The sequence below is a fragment of the Belonocnema kinseyi genome, chromosome 9 (assembly GCF_010883055.1).
Source record: "Belonocnema kinseyi isolate 2016_QV_RU_SX_M_011 chromosome 9, B_treatae_v1, whole genome shotgun sequence".
NCBI classification, from domain to species: Eukaryota; Metazoa; Arthropoda; class Insecta; order Hymenoptera; family Cynipidae; genus Belonocnema; species Belonocnema kinseyi.
Genome location: NC_046665.1, coordinates 56,951,020 through 56,958,903, shown reverse-complemented (window position 1 = coordinate 56,958,903; position 7,884 = coordinate 56,951,020). Strand labels below are relative to the sequence as shown.

General features: G+C 25.4%; 1 protein-coding gene across 3 annotated transcripts in view; it reads left to right on the top strand.

Annotated features, from left to right (window-relative positions):
* LOC117179617 (aromatic-L-amino-acid decarboxylase-like) overlaps nt 1–3,153 on the top strand; it is a 34,191-nt gene extending 31,038 nt beyond the window's left edge. For all 3 annotated transcript variants that reach the window (XR_004467937.1, XR_004467939.1, XR_004467938.1), the window contains one exon: nt 3,020–3,153. The gene's annotated coding sequence lies outside the window, so the exon portion shown is untranslated. The remainder of the gene's footprint in view (nt 1–3,019) is intronic.
* Nucleotides 3,154–7,884: the final 4,731 nt, after the last annotated feature.

Sequence of the window (7,884 nt, the reverse complement as noted above, 5' to 3'; positions counted from 1 at the left end):
ATTAAAAATATTAAAAATATTAAAAATATTAAAAATATTAAAAATATTAAAAATATTAAAAATATTAAAAATATTAAAAATATTAAATATATAATATAAGACAATTATTTAACATTTATATTTAAATGAAAATTATGATTTGGGGGAAAGCGGGGCGGATAATGGGGCGAAATGGGACACTGTTCTGTCTCTGACATCTTTGATGGCGATAACCTCGTTTCAAAACCGGTAGTTATAAGCAACGTAGATTTTGTAATAGTTCTTATGAATATGCATTAACAGTGTTTTAAATCGGTCCCAAATTATACAAAATTGTTGAAGAAGCTTGCGATGTTACGAAAAGTAATTTAGAAAGGAAATTCAAAAACCACAAAGTGCTTCAAGAAATGAGTGTAGAACTGATTACCTAGAAAACTAATAAAAGTACGTGCTGAAAGACATATCAAAATGTTGAAACATTTTAGGACTTTTTAAAAAATTTCGAGGAGTTTTCTAAAGATTTCAGTAACTTGAAGGTATCAAAAAAAATGTTAGCGTATATTTAAGGGTTCCAAGGAATTTATAGAAATTAAAAAAATCAAACAATTTCAAAAGATTAAAAATAATTTAAGGTATTTAAAAAAATTCCGAAGAATTTTCATAAAATTTAAATAAATTGAAATAATTTCAAATGACTAATATTACTTTAGAGAATTTTAAACAATTCGAAGATATTTTTAATAAATTTAAATAAATTGAAAGAATTATAAAGGATTTGAAATATTTTGGGCTATTTTCAAAGATTACAAGGAATTTTTAGGAGCTTTAAGAAATATTAAGGAATTTCAAAAAGATTTTAAATATTTTAGGGTATTTTAAAAGATCATAAGTAATTTAAAAATATTTTAATCAATTGAAAGAATTACAAAGGGTTCGACAAAATTTGAAATATTTAAGGGTATTTTCAAATATTTTAAGGAAATTTCAAAATTTTTCAATAAATTCAAGAAATTAAAAAAATATATCTAGAGTATTCTTAAGGGTTCCAAGCATGCAATGTTTTTAACATTAAATTCTTTGGTTGCAAATTAAACATTTTTGTTAAAAATTCGTGTTTTTATTTTAGTCAAAAATTACTTTTTTATCTGAAAATTGAACTAATCAATTTTTAGTTAAAAATGTATCTTTTATAGAATAAAGAATGAACTATTTGTTACAAAATTATCGTATTTTGTTAAAATTTAGTATTCTTGGTTACAAAATTACTTTTGTTGTTGTTAAAAATTCATATTTATAGTTGAGGATTCAACTATTTAGTTAAAAACTCTTATTTTTTGTTTAACTCAACTGGCTGCAAATTAATTTTTCAAACGAAAAATTTTACGACTCCATTTTAGATCCAACTAATATATTTTTTAATTAAAAATTTCACTATGTCCTAGAAAATTCATTTTCATTGATTGAAAATTGTTCGTTTTTTGGCTTGGAATTCTACTTCCTTTGGTTGAATTTTAACTTTTTTTTTGCTGGAAATGATTTAACTGTTTAATGATTTTAATTTAATGATTTAATTGTTGCATTTAAATGCAACAATTTAATACTTTAGTAGAAAATTAAACTACTTGTTTGAAAATTAATTTTTTGTTAAAAGTTATATTTTTGATTGAAATTTCAACAGTTTGCTTGAAAATCTAGCTATTTTTATATAAATTTAACTATTTGATAGCAACTCAATTTTTTTTTGTGAAAAATAATATTTTTCTGTTGAAAATTCAACCTTATTTTGTACCTAATTCATTTTTTTCACTACAAAATTCATCAATTTTGTTGAAAATACTTGCAATAAACAAAATGTATCTTTTATAGCACAACTTTAATTTGCTTGTTGAAAAACTAATCTTTTGGTACAAAACTTAATTATTTGGTTCAGAATTCAACCATTTAGTTAAAAAATCCCCTTTTTTGTTTGAATTCACAATTTTTCTGTGAAAAATTATTTTATGACATTTAAAAGTTGAAGATTTTATTTTTCGTTCAAAAAGAATATTTTTCACTTAAAAATTTAAGTCATGCGTTTTAAATTCATCTTTTTTTATCGAAAAATAAACTCTGTGTTTGAGGATTCAAACTTTTTTGTTAAAGTTTCATGGTTGATAATTGGTATTTTATTAGAAAATTAATCTTTTATGGTAGAAAAGTCATCTTTCTTGATTAAAAATAACCTCGTTTGTTTGCAAATTTAATTTTTTTCAAAAAATTCACCTTTTTCGCTTTTGAGTTTAACTATTTCATTAAAAATTTGAATATTTTGCTGAATTTTCTTTGCTTGAACATAAATCATTTGGTAAATCATTTTTGTCAACAAGAAAGATAAATACGAGTATTTGTTTAAATAAATTGTTTATAACAATTATGTTAAGACTTGAATAAAATTTCGATGTCTTTCAAGTCTATATACGTAAATTCTGATTAAGAAGAAGTTTAATTAAGATATTTGTGAAAGAAATTTCAGGAACTATTTCATCAGCTTTTATCTTTCCCACGTGTCTTCTGCCTGAATAGAAAGTGATAAATTTGGAATTTTGTGAATGCAGAATAATGACTATTAAATAGATTTGATCTCTTATTGATTTATCGATGATATAATATCCTACATCAAGAATAGTTAGAATGATTTTTTTAAATAAAGTTTAAGCCTTACAATTTAAAAAAAAAAATAAAACAAGCAATTCTTGATAATAACAAAATGCATTTTTAACTGAAAGGAACATATGTTTGAAATTCTTTTTGCGAAATTAAATGATCAATCTAATCCTTCTTGAAAGTTACATTAAGCAATCATAGACAATCTTGAATGCATAATTAGAAAGTACCCGCAAAAAAACTGCAGCTGTTCCAGCTAGAAATTTCTTATCTCTATTGTTTTAAATGTTTATTTTTTTTTGTACAGGAAGCGATTAAATAACAATATAAAAACGTAAATACGGCACTCATAAAACACATACCTTCAGTGCGTCCAAGCGAAAGTAAATTTTGTCAGTTCCAGGATCGAGTTGGGCATCTGGAAACCTGGAAAAATTCAAATGGACCGGCTGTCATTGAGGCCAGTTTTATGGAGAAATCAAAATAAATTAAAACTTAATTTCTTAGTGAATTGAATAATGAACTGTCATTCAAAAGATATTCTTGTTCAAGGACACAATTGAATAAATTTTTCAAATATTTTTCCAGTGCTGATTTTTAATCCCAAGTCAGGCTTATTTTTTGTTTATTTAAAAATAAATTTGAGGGTGAGATGAGGAACTTGGAAACTCAAACAATTTATTTTTACGACTTCAAAAAAAAAAACAAGAAAATAACAGAATTATAGCATTTTCAGAATACAAAAAAAAAACGAAAATGCAAATTTTAATCCAAACAGCGCACGGTGTGAAAAAAGTGAAGAGAAAAAAACGTTGCTTTTTGAAAGCCCAACAAGCTTATAGTAAAAACTTATTGATTTATCGTGAAAAATTAAAAATTCAAAGTTTTATGGCACAAAAAATAATAAAAAATTCGATTTTGCCGTCTAAATAGGCAAGATGCAAAAAAGATGAATTTACAAAAATGATGCCACAAAAAATTAACTGCAAATTTGTTATCGATCACTGTCTTGGAGAAAACGTAGTTTTTCTTTTATTTGTAAAAAAAATATAAAATTAAATTTTTTGACAAACGACACAAGCTACGATAAAAATCAAACGAAATTTATACGCTGAAAAAAGCTACAAATTTGTATCTAATAATTTTTTATAGGACGCTAATTTTTTGTTTTAATTATAAAAAATAAGATTGCAAATAAAAGAATAAGAATTCTGAAAAACAATACAAGGTACGAAAAAAAGTGAATAGACAAAAGTTTTTTAGCCGAAAAAGTAGACGAAGTTTTTAATAATACAAGCAAATTTTCTTTTACTAGTAGAAAATAAGTTTAAAATTAAAAAAATAAATTTTTGGAAACACGATATGTGAGATGAAAAAAAAGAAACAAAGTTATTCAACTAAAAAGATCTACAAATTTATTTTAAAACAAGAGAGTTGCTATTATTTATGTCAAAACTCAATTAAAGTGAGTCGTAATAAATAAGAAACTTTATCAACTCTAGAGGATTATCTAGTTTGATAGGGAAATGACTTATTTAATATTTAATTATCAAAAAATTATCTAGTTGGATCAGAAAATGGCTTAATTTGTGTTTATTTGAAATAAATTTAAAGGCTTGATCGGAAAAGGTGTTTATGAATGTTCATTAAATAAAGATTTAAAAGTTGTTCTGGGAAAGAACGTTTTTTCTGTTCAATTATCAAGAAATTATCTACTTGGTTCAGAAAAAGGCTTATTTTGCATTTAATTTCCACGAAATTATTTAGTTGAATCAGTTAAGGGCTTATTTTGTGTTTAATCAGAAATGGGGTTAAAGATTAGACCATATAAGGTTATTTTATAAATTATATCTATAATTATCAAGAAACTATCTAGCTGATTCGGAAAAGGGTTCACTGTGTGTTTCATTAAAATAAAGTGACCTGTTTGGTTGGGAAAAGGGCATATTTTGTGTTTAATTAGAAACACAGTGAAGGCTTGGATGATGAAAGTTTTTGAACAATTTTCTTTATAAAAGATTAAAGAGTTGGATCTGAAAAGGGCTTATGTTGTGTTTATTTTCAAAGAAATTTTTTAGTTGAATCAAAAATGGGCTTATTTTGCGTTAAATTACCAAGAAACTTTTTATTTGGTTAGGAAAAGGGTTTATTTTGTTTTTAATTACAATTAAATTATCGATTTGAATAAGAAAAGAGCTTATTTTATATTGAATTCCAAACACACAGAAGGTTTGGATAGGAAAGTTTTTTTTTTTTTAATTTCAAGTATAAAAAGATTTAAAATTTTAATCTAAAAAGGGCTTGTTTTATGTTTAGTTTTCAAGGAATTATTCATTCCGATTGGGAAAAGGCTTATTTCGCGTTTAATAACAATGAAACTATCTGTTTGGATGAGAAAAGGGATTATTTTGTCTTAAATTAGAAGCACAGTGGAAGGTTGGATCAGGAAAGTTAATTTTTTTATTTTAGCTTTACAAGAATTTAAGAGGTGGATCTGAAAAGGGCTCATTTTGTGTTTAGTTTTCACGAAATTATTTGGTTGAATCAGAAAGGGGCTTATTTTGTGTTTAATTACAATGATCCTATCTGTTTGGATAGGAAAAGGGCTTATTTGGTCATCAATTAGAAAATCAGTGATGAATTTCGTTAAGAAAAGTGTTTTTAAAAAATTAGGAATATAAAAAATTTAAGAGTTGGATCTGAAAAGGGCTTATTTTGTGTTTATTTTTGAAAAAATTATTTGTTTGGATCGGAAAAAAGCTTATTGTTTGCTTAATAAGAAATACATACAAGGGTTGGATTGGAAAAGGCTTTTCTTTTATTAACATCTTTTATCGAGTTTGAGAGCTGGATTGGGAAACGTCTTATTTTGTGTTTATTCAAAAATAAACTTAAAGGCTTTATCGGGAAAGTCGTTCTTTAATGTTCATTTATTAAAAATTTAAGAGTTGAACAGAGAAAGAGCGCTTTTTCTTTTTATTTATTAAGAAATAATCTAGCTTGGCCAGGAAAGGACCTATTTTGTATTTAGTTGTATAAATTATCTAATTGGAACGTATAAGGACTTATTTTGTATTTCATTACGATTAAGTCATCTGGTTGGATGGGTAAAGGACGTATTTTGCGTTGAAGTATAAAGAAATTATTTATTAGGTTTGAAAAAGTGTCTATTTTGTTTTTAATTACAATTAAATTACCGGCTTGAATAGAAAAAGGGTTTATCTTTTGTTGAATTTGAAACACATTGAAGGGTTAGTTCAGGAAAGTTTCTTTTTTACATTTTAAGTATAAACAAATTTAAAAGTTGTATTTAAGATGGACTTATTTTGCTTTAAGTTTTCAAGAAATGATTTAGTCAGTTTCAAAAAAGAATTATTTTGTTTTAAATTACAATTAATCTATCTGTATAGATGGGAAAAGGGCTTTTTGTCTTTAATTATAAACACACAGAAGGGTTAGATCAGGAAAGTTTTTTTTTTCGAATGTAACTATAAAAAAATTTAAGAGTTTGATCTGAAAAGGGCTTATTTTGTTTTTAATTACAATAAACCTATTTGTTTTTGATGGGCAAAGGGCTTTATTTTGTCTTGAATTAAAGACACAGTGAAGGATTAGATGACAAACGTTTTTTTTATTGTTACGATACCAAATTTAACATTTGTGTCTGAAAAGCGCTTATTTTGTATTCATTTTTAGAGAAATTATTTAGTTGGATTGGAAAAGGGTTTATTTTGTGTATAATGAGAAATACATTCAAGGGTTGGATTGGAAAAGGCTTTTTTTATTCACATCTATTATAGAATATAAGAGTTGGAGCGTGAAATGGTTTATATTGTATTTAATTATCAAGAAATGATCTACCTGGATAGTTAGGGATTATTAAACACAAAATAAGCCCTTTTCAGATCTAACTCTTAATTTTTTTTATAGATAAAATTTCAACAGAAAAAAGTTTGCTGATCCCACTCTTCACTTTGTTTTTAATTAAACACAAAATAAGCCTTTTTCTGAACTAAAGGGCTTATTTTGTGTATAGTTGTCGAAAAGTTATCTAAGTGGAACGTAAAAGAGCTTTTTTGTGTTTAATTACAAAGAAATTATCTAGTAGTATGAAAAAAGGGCTTATTTTGTGTTCAATTTAAAATTAATTAAGAAGATTCATCGAAAAAGGCATTTTTTAATGTCCATTCATTAAACAATTTAAGAGTTGGATCGGAAAGAGCGATTTCTCTGTTTAGTTATCAAGAAATTTTGTAGTTCGATGGGAGAAGGGCTTATTTTGTATTTCATGAGAAATAAAGTTATGTCTTGGATTGAAAAGGGCTTACTTTGTCTTGAATAATCAAGAAAATAATCTAATTGGTTTGGTAAAGGAACTATTTTGTGTTTAATTAAAAACACAGTAAAGGGTTGGATCAGCAAATTTTTTTTTGTTCAAATTTTATTTATGAAAAATTTAAGAGTTCAATCTGAAAAGGGTTTATTTTGTATTTAGTTTTCAAGAAATTATTTAGTTGGGTCGGGCAACTGTTTATTTTGTGTTTACTTTAAAATAAATGCAAAGGCTTCATCGGGAAAAGAGTTTTCTAATTTTTATCTATCACAAAAATTGTAAAGTTGGATCGGGAAAGGGCTTATTATCTTTTTATCTTCTAAGAAATTATTTAGTTTTATTTGAAAGGGGCTTATTTTGTATTAGGCTTGAAAAAATTAATTGGATCGTGAAATAATTTATTATGTTGTTAATTATAAATAAGTTCAAGGGTTGGATCGGAAAATGGCTTATTTTGTATTTATTTATCAAGAAATTATCGAGCTGGATCAGATAACTGTTTATTTTGTGTTTAATTAAAATGGTAGATTTAGAGGTTTAATCGAAGAAGGCATTTCTTAATGTCCATTTATTAAGAAATTTAAGAAGTGAATCGGGAATGAGCGCTTTTCCTGTTTAATTATCAAGGAATTACCTAGTTTGATCAGAAAAGGGCTTATTTTGTGTTTAATCAGAAATACATTCAAGGTTTGGATTGGAAACGATGAATGTTGCATTTATTTGTGAAGAAATTGTCTGCTTGACTCGGGAAACTGCTGATTTTGTATTTAATTGGAAATAAATTCTAAGACTTAATCTGGAAAGGCGTTTTTCATTTTCATTTGTTAACAAATTGAAAGTTTAATTTTTAAACGGCTTATTTTGTGTTTGATTATAAAAAAAATCTATATGGATCTGGAAGGGACTTATTTTGTGTTTAATCACAATGA